General features: G+C 45.2%; 1 pseudogene; it reads left to right on the top strand.

Annotated features, from left to right (window-relative positions):
- Nucleotides 1-2,296: 2,296 nt before the first annotated feature.
- On the top strand, nucleotides 2,297-2,414 carry LOC126426670 (5S ribosomal RNA; annotated as a pseudogene).
- Nucleotides 2,415-19,680: the final 17,266 nt, after the last annotated feature.

Below are 19,680 nucleotides of genomic sequence, written 5' to 3'. Positions count from 1 at the left end.
TTGCGGGACAGAGCAGATCAGGCTATAGTTGTGGAAAGGGGCCAAAATCAGTTACTGTCAGTTGCATAATACATAAAAACTTTATTTTCCTAAAACACTTAATCACACATGCCATTAAAAGCATTCAAAAACAATACAGCTGAAGGCCCGAGCACAAGTTATTAAAATTGCCTTAAGGAATACACACAGCTGAAGACCTTAGTTTCAAAATTTTACATATAAACTCGGCTGAAGGCCACACACTGGAGATAGAAGAACTGAGGGCTTAAGGCCTGGATAAGAGAATTTCAGATAGACAAGAAAATTTTAAAGGGTTTTAAACAAGTGACTTTTCAAATTTTACTTTAAGCCAGCTGAAGGCCTTATCTTAAAATATTTCATGTAAAGTTCAGCTGAAGGCCACATACTGAACGTAGAACAACTCAAGGCTTACGGCCTAGATAATAATAAGGATTTCCAATGGGCAAAATCCCCCTTTCTTTTAAAAAAAATTAGTTTAAGCAAGATCTTCAAAGTTTTAATTTCAGACAGCTGAAGGCCTTATCTTAACATTAAAACAAACTAAACTAATAGACGGCTGAAGGCTTCGCACAGTACTTCACACTAAAAGAAAATCACAATCTAAAACAACAGAACAGTGGTGCTCAGATGTGCTCTAAGGGTCGGCCTGAGAAGGTAACTCTAAAACAAGTTTAGGTGAGACAGGCAGCCAAGTGTAATACTAAATAATCGGATGGCAACCCGACCCAGTGATGGCTGGAGGACCGACCAACAACCTAATCAATTCCCTTCCGCCAGACCAACAGAACGGCAACGGAAAAATCAGAGAGGACGAAGATACCAGCAACACTACGTCTTGAAAATTGGCGTGTAAATACAGTCAAGACACAACAACCACCCAAAAATATGAACAACACCAAAGGCTGTCGAACTACACACCATGCCAGACAGCATCAACACAGTGAGGAAAAACAGACTGCCGAGAAACTACGCTAATAACCAAGGCAGGTAACTGGAACGTTAACGGCCACAAGGCAGAAGATACCGCTGCTGCACTTCACTAATAAGTATCTAGCAATTCAATAGTTAAACACCATACAGGAAGACAGCTGCAGAATTTCGCTGACTCCAACACATCATACGTTGCTGCTTGTGGGAACGGCCCAGAAAGCAACAACCGGCAATGAACGAAGACATGTCACAGCAGTGAGGTTTCGTAACAGGTTAAGTGATCACTCAACTTCAGTGTCCACGTTCGGTGGGCGACGAAATTTGTAGCTCTCGCAGCTAGCGCCTCACAAATCCAACCGCACATGCACGCCACCAGTGGCCCAGGCCTGAACTCGCGCCACAGAGACATCCTCGCTACTCTGTCCCAACTGACCGACACAATCCAGCATGCAGACAGCATTAAAATAACTGCTGAGTCAAAACCACACAAGCTACACACAGTTCCGCGAAACACTTCCACAAATAACTTGAACAATACGAAAACCAGTCACTGTAGAACAGCTAGGAGGAATCAAAAGTCGACACACAGGGAACCCGGAAGCAGTCGGCGACCAAATACACGTCGTCCAATGAAACGAACGACCAACCAAGGTCGCCCCCACTCAAGTCATATGTGTCGGCAACGGACGGGTGAGTCATGGCTGTGTGGACCTCACTGCTGCTCCGTCCCAACTCCCTTGATGTCCAACCATGCAGAGGGAACACTTGCCCATTGGCCAACCGACATCTCTGCACAAGGAAGGAACCGATCCACGTCCCACAAGATAACCAACTGAAGAGGTCCAGAAACGGTTGAGCGAGTACTGGCTGTCAGGACCTTACTGGAACTCCATCCCGACTGAACTCTCTGCACACCACGACCCGGAAATACTAGCGGTCGCGCCAAAGATAGTACGACAGTGCTCTTATTGATACCGCTGCTGCTGCCACTCACGAGCAGGCAGGCCAGCAACTTAGTGACGCCAGTAAATCGAATAAGAAACGGGACTGCGATACCGCAAAGACAAGATTTCAAGTAATAAACGGCACGAACACGAGTCGCGCATGGGCTCACATGTCGTCAGTTTATAGGATGGGTACTTGTCACAACTGTGCAGGGTTCGCACTGATAACGAATTGGGTGTGGTTCTCACTGATAACGATAAATCTGACGAGTCACAAATTTGCTGGACAATAACACACAGCACTCGATCACAAACTTTCAAATTCTAGTATTTGACAAAAATACACCATTAACAGTGTGACCTCTGCCATTCGATTTTTAATGTAACGCGCGCACAGGCCGGGCAACGGCCTTGCCGCAGTGGATACGCCGGTTCCCGTCAGATCACCGAAGTTAAGCGCTGTCGGGCGTGGCTGGCACTGGGATGGGTGACCATCCGGGCCGCCATGCACTGTTGCCATTTTTCTGGATGCACTCAGCCTCGTGATGCCAACTGAGGAGCTACTCGACCGAATAGTAGCGCTCCGGTCAAAGAAAACCATTATCACGACTGGGAGAGCGGTGTGCCGACCACATGCCCCTCCTATCCGCATCCTGAGCTGAGGATTACACGGCGGTCGGATGGTCCCGATGGGCCACTTGTGGCCTGAAGACGGAGTGCTTTGTGCACACAGGCGCACATACGCTTTACGCCGCAGCAAGCATACCAGCCACTACTTAGAGACGTTTAAACAATGCTACTTCCAGCGACTACCGTTATGCATATTGTTACATCAGACTGTACCAAGCCTTACCCATCGAAGCATTAGTTTTGGTAAGAATAACATATTTTTGTTTGTAATTGGTGATCACATGAATTTAAATTCAAATTTGATGCAGATATACGAACTGCCTTACTCTTAAGTGAACATTACAGTGTGTTAGTGACCTGCCCTGGCTGTCTACAGCTGGATGGCTAACCTGGCGTAGTGGAGATATTGATCATGAGGCACTGTGTAGAGTTATGATTATAATTCAGAGAGCCACATTAGCTATTGTTTTGTATTGAATCGGAGACCTAGAAAGGACGGAGAGGCTTCGTCCCGTCGTAGCCCTCAATGGTTCACAACCCGACAACAGACCACAGCATTCCAGCTACCCCACCGCTGCCCCACACCGATCCCAGGGTTATTGTGCGGTTCAGATCCCAATGGACACCCCCTCTCTCCCACCCGGGAACGTCTCATACGAGACGAGTGTGACCCCAAATGTTTGGTGGTAGAGTAATTACGGTGTACGCGTACGTGGAAACGGTGTTTGTGCAGCAATCGCCGACACAGTGTAGCTGAGGCGGAATAATGGGAACCAGCCCACATTCGCCGAGGCAAATGGAAACCCCCTTAAAAACCATACACAGGCTGGCCGGCACACCGGACCTCGACACTAATCCACAGGGCGGATTTGTGCCGGGGACCGGCACTCCTTCCCACTGGGAAAGCAGCGCCTTGGACCGTGTGGCTACCCGGGCGGGCTAAATTAGGTAACTCAGTATCAACATTTTTATATAACTCAAACGTTTTAAGCACCACATGCATAATAGGTTGTCAGAAGGTACAAATGTTATAAGTTCCATATTTAATTGGCGCTGGAGTAACAGATTGTGCCAATGATGGCAGCTGTGAGCTGCTGGCCACCGAGTGAGCTGTGGCCACTTGCCCGCATCCTAAATGCAGCGTCAGTCCATTGTAAGCTACATTTTCTGTTTGACCTTTTTATCACATTTCCCTTCACACCCATCAAACACTAACTCATACAAAAAAATCTATTACTGTCAGCCTAATGTCTGTGCCGCAGATCGATTAGGAAGTCAGCTGTAGTTTTTGCCGCCCTCCACGTAGTGGCAGCTTGGGCCAGCCCGTCAGTGATCGCTCACGCGGGCTTCCCAGTAGTGGTAGCTCACACCGTCCAGCCACTGCATTCGAGCAGCCTTGCGCAGCTCCAAGGAGTTCTGACATTCTGCTATTACAGCCCTTCTTCTTCTTTTTTCACTTCCACTTTTAGCAGGTGCTATTACTATATTACCAACAGACAGAAACCTAAACACATCATTCTGTGACCCTGCTGGATGCTAGATGGCAATGACATCGTTTTCACAGTGCCACGGGACTTTTTAATTCATCATATTTCAGCTAATTTGCACGAAACACATTGTTATTAGTTATATATATTGTAACATTCCTTGTGAATGAGTCTGTCTGTTGGTGAAAACCATATCACTATCCCTACTGTAGTACATGAGATTACAACAGACATACTGACAGAAAGTGCGTGGGTAACTGTCATTTATGTATGAACAGATAGAAGAAAAATAGAGGATAGAATATAGACATATACTAGTAGGTCAGAAATAGTCTAGAAAGCTTGTAAGGGTGTTTCAGCCTATGTTGTGCTGAGAAATAATCGTTATGGGCCGTATCCGAGTTAATTAGCACTGAATTTAGCAGTCAGGCCGTTGTACCCACTAATTAAGCGGCCCGCAGAGGCGGTGTCGCCAAACGTGTTCTTCGTTTGATTTCCTAAATCCAAACGAGAGAACGGTGCAAAAACTGGACATGGGACGGTGGAAAGGATCGAACGTGATCCAAAGGTTGAGCAGTCTCGTGGGCTGTCATCTACGCTATGAGAACAACTGACACTAATTGTGCCGGCCGTGGTGGCCGAGCGGTTCTAGGCGCTACAGTCTGGAACCGCGCGACCGCTACGGTCGCAGCTTCGATTCCTGCCTCAGGCATGGATGTGTGTGTTGTCCTTAGGTTAGTTAGGTTTAACTAGTTCTAAGTTCTAGGGGAACCATTTTTGACTCTAATTGTATCTGAAGGCCCACTTGAATGGTCGCGGGTGAGGGCTGGTTAGCTAACTTCAGTGCTAATTAACTCGGAAGCCAACTAACGAATTTTATAACTGCATTGAAGAGCCAAAACGTTATGACCACCACCCACTGCGACAACCAATAGCGCCTGGTGGCGTTGCGGGCATGTCATGCGGTAAGGGAAGTATGTAAGCGGAGCAGAGACGAATGGGAAATCATTCTAGCGATGATACGGGCTGCAAATTGGGAAACCCACTGACATAAACGACTTAGACAAAGACGAGATTTTATGGCTTGGTGCCTTAGAACGAACATCTCGGAAACGACGATGGTGGTCGGCTGTCCGTGTGCTACTGTCGCGAGCGTCTACGGAAAGCAGTTCAACTACAATGAAACCACGAGTAGGCGACAAGATGATGGGCGGCAACATTCATCGGAGGCGTGCCAACTCTCTAAACAGCACAGGCGGCGATCTGTCCTAGATTTGACACTGGAGGAGCAGGCACAGCTGTTTCAAAGCCAGTGTTCAGCAAACATCGTTGAACACTGGGCTCCACAGAAGACTGTCCCTACTTGTTCCCACGTTGGCCCAACGACAGCGTCAGTTACGATTGGTTGCAGCGGCCGCGTGATCACCGAGATCTGATCGTGGATCAGTGGAGTCATCTGGCTCGATGAATCACGTTTCTTGTTGCACCAGATCGATGGTGGTGAAGGGGTTGGTCGTCGTGCAGGTAAACGGCTGCTGGAAACAGGAGCCGCGCCACGAGACCTGTCAGTGGGGATAGCATTATACATTAAATTTTATATTTGATAGTAAATGCAGAATTCAGACAGACGTTTAAGAAAGTCTAGTGTTAGCGAGAGTCGAACCAGGGACTTCACGTTTACAAGACTAATACGCCAGGAAGCATGAGGCCTATGGAAATGTTGATATACTTTGGATGGTTTGTACTTAACAGCGCTCAGAAACACTGAAATCTTCAAAGGCAGTTTCTCTGAGGTGCAAGACGTATTACTACTGCTTAAGATACTTGATGTCCGAGCACTGAGCTTCAAATCCTACAATAATGAAAAAAATGGAACAGTGCCAGTTTGTCAGGCCTCCTCGTCGATATGTACTCTCATTCTGATGAGGAAATGGACGTAGTGATAGTATGGCATAGCACTTCAAAACGGAAAAACTCAGAGAGTAAAGGAGGATGGATATATGAATAGTACAGAAACTCTCCGCAAATTCTCTTTCACATTTGAGTTTTCTTATTAACGGTTCACCAACTACTTCCGATTAGACCAGGGTCAGTTCCAGAAGTTCCCGAAGTCGTGCGGAAATTTATTTTTTCTGAACTTTGTAGTACACAAATCTAACTGACAGAGAAGAAAAGTTGGTTGTTTTCTTGAGATAAGTTTTGTTCGATTTTTTCAAATAAATAACAAAGTTGTAAATTTAGCTGTTCTCACGCCTTGGCATAAAAAACCCACAAGAATTACGTAAGTGGCTTTGGAAAACTAAGGAAAATTGTTGACAATGTTTATGGGTTACACGTGAAGTGCAGCAGTTGAAATCGAAGGGGGCAGTTACGCTGATGTAGATGCTTCAGGTTGCGAAACAACTTCAAATATATTACTTCATGGGAAAAACTTATGTCTCGAACACTGAGTGGCGCAGATTCAGGGGATGGACAAAAATGTGGAAACACCAAGCACACAACCCGTTATCATGCCCAGTACGATACAGAAAACCCGCTGGCATTCAAAACAGCTTCCAGTCGTCTCGGAACGAATAAGTACAGTATAGTTTTCAAAGGACTCCTATACCATTCTTCTTGCAAAATATGGACAAGTTCAGTTAACGATATCGAGCGAGATGGCGCAGTGGTTAGCACACTGCACTCGCATTCGGGAGGACGACGGTTCAGTCCCGCGTCCCGCCATCTGATTTACGTTTTCTGTGATTTACCTAAAGCGCTCCAGGCAAATTCCGGGATGGTTCCTTTGAAAGGGCACGGCCGACTTCCTTCCCCGTCCTTTCCTAATCCGATGAGACTGATGACCTCGCTGTTTGGTCTCCTCCCCCACAACAACCCAACCCTACTAAACAGTTCAGTTAACGATGATGTAGGTGAATAGCGATCACGCACCGTCTTCTCCAACGTAGACCACAAAGGCTCAATAATATTTAGATCTTGGTCACTGTGATAGGTGAAACGCGTTAATTCACCATCGTGCTCTCAAAACCAGTCGCGGACGATGAGAGCTGTGTGGACGGGGGGCCCTGTCGTCTTGGAATACAGCATCACCAGTGGGAAATAGACATTCTACTATGGAATGAGCCTAATCAGCCAAAGACGCCACATAACCCACAAGACTTTCGACCTTGCACAGTACCCGACGGGCCCATGGAATACCACCATATGGCTGCCCTAATCTTCACCAAACCACCTCCATATTTCACTTTTGCGCTGTAAATTGACCAAGAAGTTGGAAACAGTGTGCAGTAAGACTCATTCGACCGAATGACTTTTTTCCACCGGTCGAAAGTCCATGTTTTATGGTTTCAGCACCACGTTTTCCTGTTACGGGCATTCGCAACACTTATGAGTGATTATGGAATTCCAGCTCGATGTACAGTTCAAGCTTACGGAGCTCCTTTCGTGCTGTGTTAGTGCTGACAGGGTTCGGGAGTGCGACATTCATCCCACAGGCTTTTTCTATAATCCTCTGTCACGTTCACTCACTTCCATCCGTTTTGTAATTTAGCGGATGAAGTTTTCCCGCCATCCCTGTATACAGAATAAATCTTCGATACGGTGCCTCTTAAGACACCAAACTTGGTTACAGAAGCATACAACATACGAGTACCAACTATTCGCCCATGTTCGAATTCACTTAGCTCCGACATAACGCACTCACAACTACAGAGAACACCATTTTGACTACAACTGACACTTGCAACGCATTGAGGACATTGCGAAGGTGCTGTCCGTGGTCAAATATAACAGTGAAACCAGTAGGCTTGGCTAGCACACATTTCTCGCGGTGTTCCGTATTTTTGTCAACCCCCCCTGGAAGTAGGCGCACTATTGTTGGTGTCTTACTTTCCACTCGCGCCGCCGTGCGGAACCCTGTGAATCACGGAACGTCTGCGCTCTACTATCCCACACTCCGTCGTCGCCTGCGTCCGTATGTGCGCCTGACCTTATGCGAGGGTTATCCAGAATTTAAGTTCCGATCGGTCGCGAAATGGAAACCACAATGGAAACCAGAAACGTTTTATTTGCAACAGTTAGGTACACCTTCCACCTACTTCTCTATATAGTCACCGCTCCAACTTAGAGTTTTGTCGTAGTGTTCTATCAACTTTCCAATATCCTCGTCATAGAAAGCAGCCGCCTGTGCTTTCGGCCAGTTATCTGCACTGGTCTGCAGCTCGTTGTCTGTGGAAAAAATTTGTCTTCATAGCCATCGGTTCTTGAGAGGAGAGATGAGAATCAGGGGGGGGGGGGGCAATTACGGACTGTATTGTGGGTGATCAAACACTTTTCATCAGAAACGCTGCAGGAGCGTCTTCATTGCCCCTGCAGTGTGCGGCCGAGAATTGGCACGAAGAAGGAACTGCTCGACAGTTGTGTTATGTGGGCTGCATGACACAGGCGAAATGTATAACCTGGCCCTCATTCTCGGCGAGAGGTGCTATTCCCTAAGCATCTTTACGTACTCACTGTTCACTCAAAACTGAAAAAAGCGACGCGACACGATCGCTGGACATATTAGAGACACTGCCCAACACATCTGTGCAAAGCTTTATTGGATTTTCCCAGTAGTTTCCATTTCGCGATCGATCGGAACTTACTTTCTGGACAAACCTCGTATTTCAGTTTCCTGCAGCAAATGTTCAAGATATTTATGGCTACAAATAAGTGAGTGTAAAGCACTCTGTTTTCGTCAGATTGTATCATCTTTATGGTAGGAAAAGCACAAAGAGAAAATTAGGGTATCCATTGTAACTGACCGTTACGGCGTGGCACCGACGGGGATAGGCTCTCCATTATGAACACGCACAGTTTTCAAAAATGATCAAAAATAACTCATTACTATTTAAGTACTGTTAAGGACGCAAGGTATCCGACTATATTCACGTCGGCACTCACTGATAAACAGGGAAGTCTTTCTCGCCCTTTCGTCTTATGCCACTTACACATGACGCCTTTTGCAGAAACATCACCTTCAGCATCTTTGCTTTATACCATATTTATACATGGAACATGAATGATCCATTTATTCAACGTTAAGAAACATGAAATCCTAGCGTTTATTAGGTCGTACGTGGTCCACTGTTTTTCATGAGCTCGAAAATTAATTTTATTTAACTTTTGTGACCGAATGCCGTTTCTACCGGCAAAATCGACAGTTAACCTAAACGAAGTAAGTCGTGAGGGACGTCTCTCCATGAATCGTGTAAATCTTTGCATAATGTATTTTCTAAGATGTAAATTGGTGACCAACCCACAATTCACTAAACAAGTGTCGAAAACTGCCTAAAACCAGACGCAGGCTGCCTGGTGTACCAAACCAGCGGTCGTCAGTCCGCTTCTCGGATCAGATCCGGGTGTGTCTTATGTCTGTGTCCGAGCGAGGTGGCATAGGGGTCAGCGCATTTGGCCTCGCATTCGACAGGACGACGGATCAAATACGCGTCCAGCGACCGTCGCTTAGGTTTTCCGTGATTTCCCTAAATCGCTCCAGGCAAATGACGGGGTGGCTCCGTTGAAACGGCACAGCCGGTTTCCTTCCCCATCCTTGAAACAATCCGAGCTTGTGCTCCGTCTCTAGTGACTTCCTTGTCGACGGGACGTTAAACCCTAATCTTCCTTCGTTTTGTTTCGCAGTCTAGAGCTCTGCTAGTTAAACTATACCACCAAGTCAATAGATGACAATCTACATTGGAAAAACTGCTGGCATTGGGCCCTCATGCACATTTCGTGTTAAACAACTTTGTGAAGTTAGTGTTTTAAGCCGTTCGTCTTTTTGTAATTTTTCATTTTTCATGATTGCGCTCAGTGTGTGCCATTTCCGTTAGGACTGCTTGTGGGAAATTCCACATTGCAATGCTATCTCGTGGCGAGTTGTGGGGTTACGATGCTTGACGTTTGAACAACAAATATATAGAATGTCAAACCGCTATCATCGCTGTAGCAGGCGTCCTTGCCGCGAACGTAACGGTACGTGTCTGACACTCATCGGAAAATGGCGCTGGAGCAGCGAGGCAACATCATGTTTTGTTTTAAGTTTTGTGTTTGTGGGCGAGAATTCCTCCAATTCGTCCAATTCGACCCGAATACCGAGAGACAGATTCCTGATCGCTCCTCCACGATAACACCACAGCCCACAAAGCGAAGATCATGCAGGAATTTTTGGCCAGCAAACAGATCACAATCCTTAATCACCCGCCATATTCGCCAGATTTGTCCCCAGCCGACTCCTGGTGTTTCCACTAATTGAATCAGGCAATGAAGGGACACCGTTCAGATGGAATGAAGGACATCCAAGAAAACTGTACTGCAGTACTAAATCCAATTCCAAAAAAGGACTGTTGTGACTATTTTAAAATATTTTTAAGACGATTTCAGGTGTGTGTTTATCCAGGGCAGACTATTTGGAACAAATACAGCGATTTTGTGAGCATAATCCATGACTTTTACTTTTCATAGCCACAGTCCTTACGTAACTGGTACACACCGTGTAATACTTTTCTCGTGCATGTATGCACCTATTGCCTCATTTCAACTTAACGCGAAATACATGTCTAATTTCTATCTTGTGTTTTTCCTTCCCCTCCCTATCCTGCTCTACAACTTTTCTCCTTCGCTCGTCTTCTTTCTCTACCCCTTTTTTCCCCTTCATTTTATGGTCTTACCTTCACATCCAACTGCTCCTCCGCTCCTGGGTCTCCATCATCCACTCCTTTTCCATCGATGCTACGCGTCAGCCCTCCATCCTTATGTCCACACCCTCCAGCCCTACTAAACACCTGACTTTTTCGCTTCGACAACAGACTATACTTTTCAGCGCACGTCTTTTAACTTTTAGCGACAGTGCGGTACTTCATTTTTAAGACCACTGTGTCATACATCGTGTTTTAAATGTATTCTTATTGTTTTAATGTTACGGTTCTGTGTTCATTTTTTTAATTAGAAACAAAAAAGTTTATTTTATATACACTCCTGGAAATTGAAATAAGAACACCGTGAATTCATTGTCCCAGGAAGGGGAAACTTTATGGACACATTCCTGGGGTCAGATACATCACATGATCACACTGACAGAACCACAGGCACATAGACACAGGCAACAGAGCATGCACAATGTCGGCACTAGTACAGTGTATATCCACCTTTCGCAGCAATGCAGGCTGCCATTCTCCCATGGAGACGATCGTAGAGATGCTGGATGTAGTCCTGTAGAACGGCTTGCCATGCCATTTCCACCTGGCGCCTCAGTTGGACCAGCGTTCGTGCTGGACGTGCAGACCGCGTGAGACGACGCTTCATCCAGTCCCAAACATGCTCAATGGGGGACAGATCCGGAGATCTTGCTGGCCAGGGTAGTTGACTTACACCTTCTAGAGTACGTTGGGTGGCACGGGATACATGCGGACGTGCATTGTCCTGTTGGAACAGCAAGTTCCCTTGCCGGTCTAGGAATGGTAGAACGATGGGTTCGATGACGGTTTGGATGTACCGTGCACTATTCAGTGTCCCCTCGACGATCACCAGTGGTGTACGGCCAGTGTAGGAGATCGCTCCCCACACCATGATGCCGGGTGTTGGCCCTGTGTGCCTCGGTCGTATGCAGTCCTGATTGTGGCGCTCACCTGCACGGCGCCAAACACGCATACGACCATCATTGGCACCAAGGCAGAAGCGACTCTCATCGCTGAAGACGACACGTCTCCATTCGTCCCTCCATTCACGCCTGTCGCGACAACACTGGAGGCGGGCTGCACGATGTTGGGGCGTGAGCGGAAGACGGCCTAACGGTGTGCGGGACCGTAGCCCAGCTTCATGGAGACAGTTGCGAATGGTCCTCACCGATACCCCAGGAGCAACAGTGTCCCTAATTTGCTGGGAAGTGGCGGTGCGGTCCCCTACGGCACTGCGTAGGATCCTACGGTCTTGGCGTGCATCCGTGCGTCGCTGCGGTCCGGTCCCAGGTCGACGGGCACGTGCACCTTCCGCCGACCACTGGCGACAACATCGATGTACTGTGGAGACCTCACGCCCCACGTGTTGAGCAATTCGGCGGTATGTCCACCCGGCCTCCCGCATGCCCACTATACGCCCTCGCTCAAAGTCCGTCAACTGCACATACGGTTCACGTCCACGCTGTGGCGGCATGCTACCAGTGTTAAAGACTGCGATGGAGCTCCGTATGCCACGGCAAACTGGCTGACACTGACGGCGGCGGTGCACAAATGCTGCGCAGCTAGCGCCATTCGACGGCCAACACCGCGGTTCCTGGTGTGTCCGCTGTGCCGTGCGTGTGATCATTGCTTGTACAGCCCTCTCGCAGTGTCCGGAGCAAGTATGGTGGGTCTGACACACCGGTGTCAATGTGTTCTTTTTTCCATTTCCAGGAGTGTAGAACCTTCCATAAATTCACCTCCACACATTTTAAAATCGCTGCCCTTTCAATTTCTTGTCTTTCGGCCTTGGGTCTTTACACGTCCCTTCGGTGAAGTGCGGGCTGATTGTCCCACTAGCAGCCTACAAGCCTCCTCCCCCCCCCCCCCCCCCCCCCCCCGCCGCCCCCTACAACCCACGCCCATGTGGGGCAAGAGTAATGAAATATAAAGAAAATACCCCAAGCTTATAATATAAATTCTGAAGATGATGGTTCCTGAAACGCTTCATGACTGCGGAACACAATACAAAGCTGCGATCTAGATCTTCACATTTACATGGAGAGCTAAGCTCAATAGTATCTCGGTCGTGTTTACACTTTCAATGCTAGTGGAGTGTTGACCCTTGGTGAAGTTTACGATGTACTTTCACAAATACGCCAATTCCACATTGTTTTTAGGAGTACATCTTGAACAAGGTCAGACAAAGAACTTTGAAGGTACCACAGAATGTTGCTGGAGACAGTTCGGCGACACAGTAAATATTATCATAAGGCGACGCAAGGTGTACCAACAGAGTCCTCAACAAAATCGATAATTGATCCCACTTGCACCACGGAAGAGAGTGGTTTGTAGCAGAGATTACATATGCCTCAGGATTTGTAATGTCTCGACAAACTGTATATCAGACTCAGATCAGCTGATACGTAAGCCATATATTCGGTAGACCCTGTTACGCTCAAGTTGGATCAGAGACGAGCACGTCGACTGAAGAGTCAGAAGTGGGGAAATTTTGTTATAAATGCAGAAACATGCTCTTTACAGATCGAACTCATTTCAGTCCGAGCCCGAGTCTAAGTTACATTGAAAGATAATAGTTTGGCTGTGATGTGTGGAAGCCACCGAATGCAATTACGAAATCTTTACTGAGGTGAATGTAGATTTTGAAGACTGATTTGTATCTGTAATTCTGATGATGTCACGGGACAAAGCAGATCAAGGGTATCGGCAGGTCCAGCACTTCCGGCATTATGTTGGTGGTCGGAGGAATTAGTTAACATCCTAGGCACAGAGATGACGTACTGAAGCTACATGTGCTACTTTTATGAGCTGCAAGTGATCTAGATTTCCTCTTCCTAAACGGAAATGTTCGTCCGCATCGAGTAGGTACGGTGGGTTACTTTTTTGCAGGTCAGAGCACCCTTAGTCCAGCGCTGTCTCCGGATCAGAACTGTTTACATCTCTGCGCAGCTCTTTTCAAACTTGAGAAGCCTTTTGAATGTTTCTCCCAAGTGTGTGTGGTGCCTAGAAATAAACATATCCATTACTTATTTTTTTAAATGTTTATATTCGATTTAAGAACTTTTCTAATGATATATTTCGTAGACTATTGTATGTCAAGTGTCTTGTGATCGGCTTTACGTCGATCTGTAAAATTATCATCTTGCTCAGTAAACGTGCTTTCATTCTTGTATTATGCGTAACTCTGAGGGTTTTCAGCGCTTAATACCTTCATACTGGTGGCTGTCGCCTTTGAAAGCTCGAAAGTTCCTGACAATTGAGCAGTTTCTATAATCAGACCATTCTTAAGATCGATGAATCTAAAGTGTACTTCCCAATTTTGTAAATCGGTAGTAGCTTTTATCACCGTTCGGTAGTCTGTACGACTGACCAGTTTGAATTCTCCACGCACATATGTATTAGAACTGTCTCCAGACACAATCCTGCATGTATCTGAAAAGGTAAAAATATGTACATAAAACATGTAACAACATTGGAAATAAAGATATATATTTTTGAAGTTAGTGTGGAATGTTTATTTTCTGTATTTTTTTTCGACCTCGGCAGATTGCCCCTCTACTTTTGCTCATTTATTTAATTTTTGTTCCGTTAGACATCGTGTAGTGTTAAAGTCTCATAGAATGTGTCGCATTTTACACAGAACATACTGAAAGAAACCAACACAACATGAAAAATCAAGGAATTGTAGAGTGCCAGCATGAAAATAACACTGACAACAATAATGATGGTAACAATGAGCGTGCAGTATAGGAATTTGCTTCAGTTTACAATTTTTAAGTACTGGGAAGGAAAGAGGAGGGCATTGATCATGGCTTACTCGATGAAACCATTCCACGACTGAACTGGGAAAACGACAGAAAACGGAAACTAGGACGGCAGGATGTGATAAAAAAGCCCATATTCTCTTTACACAAGCTTATTTCTACTTTCCAGGGCCTTTCAGTGAGTTTTATTGCAATAATACGATTGAGAAAGGCTAAAGTACCCATATGTGAACATTTTTTTTCTTTTTTCCCCTTCTATTCATATTCACATCGATGGATTACACACCCAAAAAACTATTAAGTGGGTTTACTACATTCTTGCTGGAAACAGAAGGAATTTGTCACAAGAAAAGATTCCAAATTGATTTTTAAAATCTGTTGTTTCTGTAGTGTGTTCTGTAGAACGGTGTCCACATTTTGGAACAGTAGTTAAGGATGTGTTCACAACAGGAATATCGTTTCTTCGTCTTGTGTTCGTTGAATTGATGTTGCCGTTCCTTTTAAGCAAGTTCATGTTGTCAGACATAAATCTCGTAAGCGAGCTTCATGAAATAGCGCTGTGCATCGTCCGGATAAGTCGCATTTTGGCCTAAAATATTCTTTCTGCTTGAATTGAGTTGCTCCCCAACACTGCTCCATGTATTATCACGGAAGCGCATGTGCCCACTGTGGACAGTATTTTAATTGTACAGACAACATTATTCAGCCACTGTAGAGGTGGTCGGGAAAATGCGCCTTTCACGAGGGTATGCCATCTATTCTCAACCCCAAAAAGACTTGACGACTTGTGCTTCTCTAATTGAACAAAAATAGCACGGAAGATGAACTTTAGCGTGAAGTGAATAGTGTGTAATAACTAGGATGCACTGTGCTTCATTTCAGTTAAGAGTCAGCCTATTTGCTATCGACGAAGAATTGCTTCTCTTCAGGAATCGTTAACTGTTCATCCAATTTCTGACCCATCTCTACAACAGTTATGAATGTATCAAATGGTTCAAAACAACTTTGTAATTATCTCTCTTGCAGTTAAAGGTAAGACATTAATGTATATAAAGAAAATAATTAGCCCTAGTATTCAAACTTACGGTAAAAATAACATTTTAGAATTCTAGTCGAATGCTAACTCATTGCCTTGTTCGTGGGGAGAGTGTGAAACATCCTTCTGCTACCTTTTGCTTGAATGAGAGTGAAACCAGTTGTGAACCTTACACTTAATTCTATATTTTGTAAAAATATATTTAGAAATGCTCTGTGGTCGCCCCAGTCAAAAGGCTTCACAAAGACTTTGATTACTATTGACCGAAAATTTTAGATACACGTTGCATGTCCAGAGAAAGGCACACCTTTAGCGGGCAACTCATCCAAACAAAACCTTTGCGCATTTATTGGAATTCCGATGAGAGTAAATAACGGCGACCTCCAGTTGCGCCGTGTATGTGAATTTCCGCAGCCTTCGCCTTTTTCGCCCGCAGGCGCTGTCGATACGCGGTACCACGCGCCGTCGCACGCCGCACCACGCCGCACCGAGCCGCGTCGTTAAGACTTTGCAAATTACTTCCGTGTCTGGCTCGGCGCCACTTAATCGATATTCGGTGGAAAAAGTTTCACGGTAGCCGCCTCCAGCTGAGCTGCCGTTGTCGGGGGCGACGCTACCTGCAAGGCAGCGTTCCCGCACACCCTTAACTCCCTGTCTTGCATTGCTTACTTACGACTCAACATTTTCCTTCATACGATGAGACCTCAGAAACTGTATTACACATTATTGTGGCAGAACAAGTAAGTTTTCCTGAATGCTGCACTACACTTCAAAGTGAGACAGGTACCTGACTCTATTTATCGACGTAATCAGCAAGTCACTGTAGACGACAACTGGAACATTATACCAATCATTGAGTCCCTCGATGAAAGAAATCCGCTCGTGGGTCAGGGAGAACCCTTGTAAACATTACCACCGGAAAATCTCTTCCCCCCACCCCCCGCCCATCCGATGATGATGATGATGACGATGATTAGTGTTTTAGGGCGCACAACAACAAGGGTATCAGCGCCCTCCACCCATCCGATGATCTTCCTTGATTGCTTCTGTGGTCGATGTTGATGGCCTTCTTTCCCGCCAACATCCACAACTTTGTGGCCTTGGTCGAATTTTAGTAATAATGTAGGACCGAAATTCTGATATAATTGATGTTGTTTTATTGCTGTAGATTACAGAATAGCAACAGGCCTATTTCAGCTCTATGGATATCATCAGGCTATCTGCAGGCACATACACTTTGCTAACAGTTGCAAAATTATAACTAATAACAATTTTATTTCACTGTGTGTTGGTACGTACATACATATTGCGTCGTGACGCTATCAGTGTCTTATAATCTTATTGCTGCATAATGAACTTTAATTGCAGCCTAATTTTATTTGCTAGTCATTTACTTTAATTACAACTGCTGTTTTTGGAGTGTCAGCTTAGGTCTTTTATCAATGGAATATGTTGTTGTTTCGACAGCTACGATTGATAGCAAGTCCGGCGATACGGTGTGGTTACAATTTATTTATTTGCCTATGTATCGTAATTATCTGTAGTGTGGTAGTATAATCTCTGTTATGTGTTCGTAGTGAGCATATGTTTATTTTTATTTTGCTTCGATTACATGGACTCGAGCTTATGATTTCAGTAAAGTTATATACGTAATTTTTGTGTTTCAGGTCAGTTTGTTCATTGTATGTTTCATCAGGGTCTGTCCGTGAGTATGTATAGATTTCGATTTCTTCCAAAACGTCCATTTTAAATCGCTTTGGCACCATTCCGATTCGGCTGGACGCATCATTGAATTTGATATATATATATATATATATATATATATATATATATATAATCACCAAATTCGACGATGAATCTGTGTGCAATTTAGACATTTTGTCCACAAGAATCGCACTGTCTCTCGTACTTCAACTCTGGAGTATGTTTCCAGTTAATGCACTATTTCACACCTACACTGTGATGTAGGTGTTATCCGTTTCGCAGAGCAACTGCAGGAAACTCTGAACATGTTCACTCTAGCGACACTGTGCCACTGATGTTGCGCAATGGTCTTACCGTGAAACAACGTGTGTAACTTACTTCCCGATGTTCCTACATACTTACACTAGCCGATAAAAAGTATCCGGATATTTCTGTGGAGAGTGTCCATTCTTCGCATGTATGACGCCTTGACCTCTGCTGGTGACTCTTTCTATTAGGTGTTTGAATGTCTCTGAAGGAATGGCAGCCCATTTTCCCTCAAGAGCCCAAACTAGAGAAGGCAGTGAAGTTTGACACTGGTGTATTGAGAGAAGCCAACGCTGTAACTTATCCCAAAGATGTTCCACTGGGTTCATGTTGGGACTCGGAGCAGGCCTAACGATTTCAGGAACGTTATTGTCCACACAGCATTACCTCGCAGATGCTGCTTTATGGCAGGGCACACTGTCATGCTGATACATTCATCGACTGCGATTTATTCCTCTACGGCATGTACTGTAAACACTGTAATATATCTTAATTAAATGTTTCCCTGAGACATTTAAGTCCCTTTTTGTTATCTACGACAATAATCGAAGCAGACGAAGTGAATTAAAATTTGTGCTGCTGCCGGGACTCGAACCCGGGTCTTCTTGCTTGCTAGGTGACCATCGTGCTGTGGTAGTGTAATGCTTAGCATTTCTGCGTAGCAAGCAAGAAGACCCGGGTTCGAGTCCCGGCCGCAGCACAAATTTTAATTCATCTCGTCTGCTTCCAATATTACTGTAATATGTGTTCATTTCCTTCCACATATAGTATTTCTTCAAGCGCTGTGTGGGATAGCATTGTAACCATAAAAAACATCCCCATATCGTAAGACCACCTCCTCGTTGCTTCACTGTCAGCACTACACAAGATGATCGGTAATGTTCTCCAGTCATTTACCAAACTGAGACCTATGGGACTGCCGCAGGGCGTAGAGTGATTCCACTTTCCAAGTCACTAGTTTCCAGTCATCCACTGTCCAGCAGCGTCGCTCTCTACATCACTTCAAGCGTCGCTTAGCATTGCCCATAGAAATTTGTGGCTCATGAAGAGCTGCTCGACCATTGTAGCCCATTCTCTTTAACTCCCTACGCACAGTCATTGTGCTAGATGGACTGCTGGTAGCACTTTGGAACTCAGAGTGATTCCTTCCGCTGATTTCATGCAACATTTTACAACCACCCTCCACAATATTGGATGGTCCCTGTCCTTCAGTACATGACGTCTGTCTGGTCTTGATTTAGCTGTGGCTGCTCTTTCTTGATTCCACTTCATAATCAGATCAACAACAGTCGAACTGAGCAGCTTTAGAAGAGTTCAAATGTCCATGATGGATTTGTTGTTCAGTTGACATCCAATGGGTACTCCACGGCAGGAAGTTAGCGTTTAACCCCATGGCGACTGCATGGTTATTAGAGACGGAGCACAAAATCCGATTACGTAAGGGCGAGGAAGGAATTCGGCAGTGAAAAATCATGGGAAACATAAATGTGGCTAGCCGGACGGGGACTAGAACCGTCGTCCTCCCAAATACGAGTCCACTGCGCCACCTCGCTCGGTTGATCAGACAGTTTAGTTGCTGGGAGCTGAGGGCATAGCGACAGTCTTCTAATGGCGAAAATCACTGATTCGTTCCACATTCCTGCAACTTATTTTTCAGCATCTAAACGTGTTATATATTTATTATCAAATGGATGTTAATTACTATACATCGAAACATAACTTCATGATAAATTAACATGGCCGGCCATAGTGGCCGAGCGGTTCTAGGCGCCTCAGTCTGGAACCGCGCGACCGCTACGGTCGCAGGTTCGAATCCTGCCTCGGGCATGGATGTGTGTGATGTCCTTAGGTTAGTTAGGTTTAAGTAGTTCTAAGTTCTAGGGGACTGATGACCTCAGATGTTAAGTGCCATAGTGCTCAGAGCCATTTGAACCATAAATTAACATGTTTCTATTTTCAACAATTAATCACACGGAAAGAACATAAAATTTGATACAGAAATGCGAAATATCATATTGTTGAATGTAAAAAAGTTTTATACGTTAACAATACTGTCCAATCTCTCCTAATAAAAATATATTTTATTTAATGTTTCGCGTTTTTGTAACGAAATTCAATTTTGCATTTTTATGCGACTAGTAATAA

This window comes from Schistocerca serialis, chromosome 1 (genome assembly GCF_023864345.2).
Source record: "Schistocerca serialis cubense isolate TAMUIC-IGC-003099 chromosome 1, iqSchSeri2.2, whole genome shotgun sequence".
In the NCBI taxonomy this organism is placed as follows: Eukaryota; Metazoa; Arthropoda; class Insecta; order Orthoptera; family Acrididae; genus Schistocerca; species Schistocerca serialis.
Note: the sequence above shows the minus strand (reverse complement) of the source record. Positions and strands in the feature narration are given on the sequence as shown.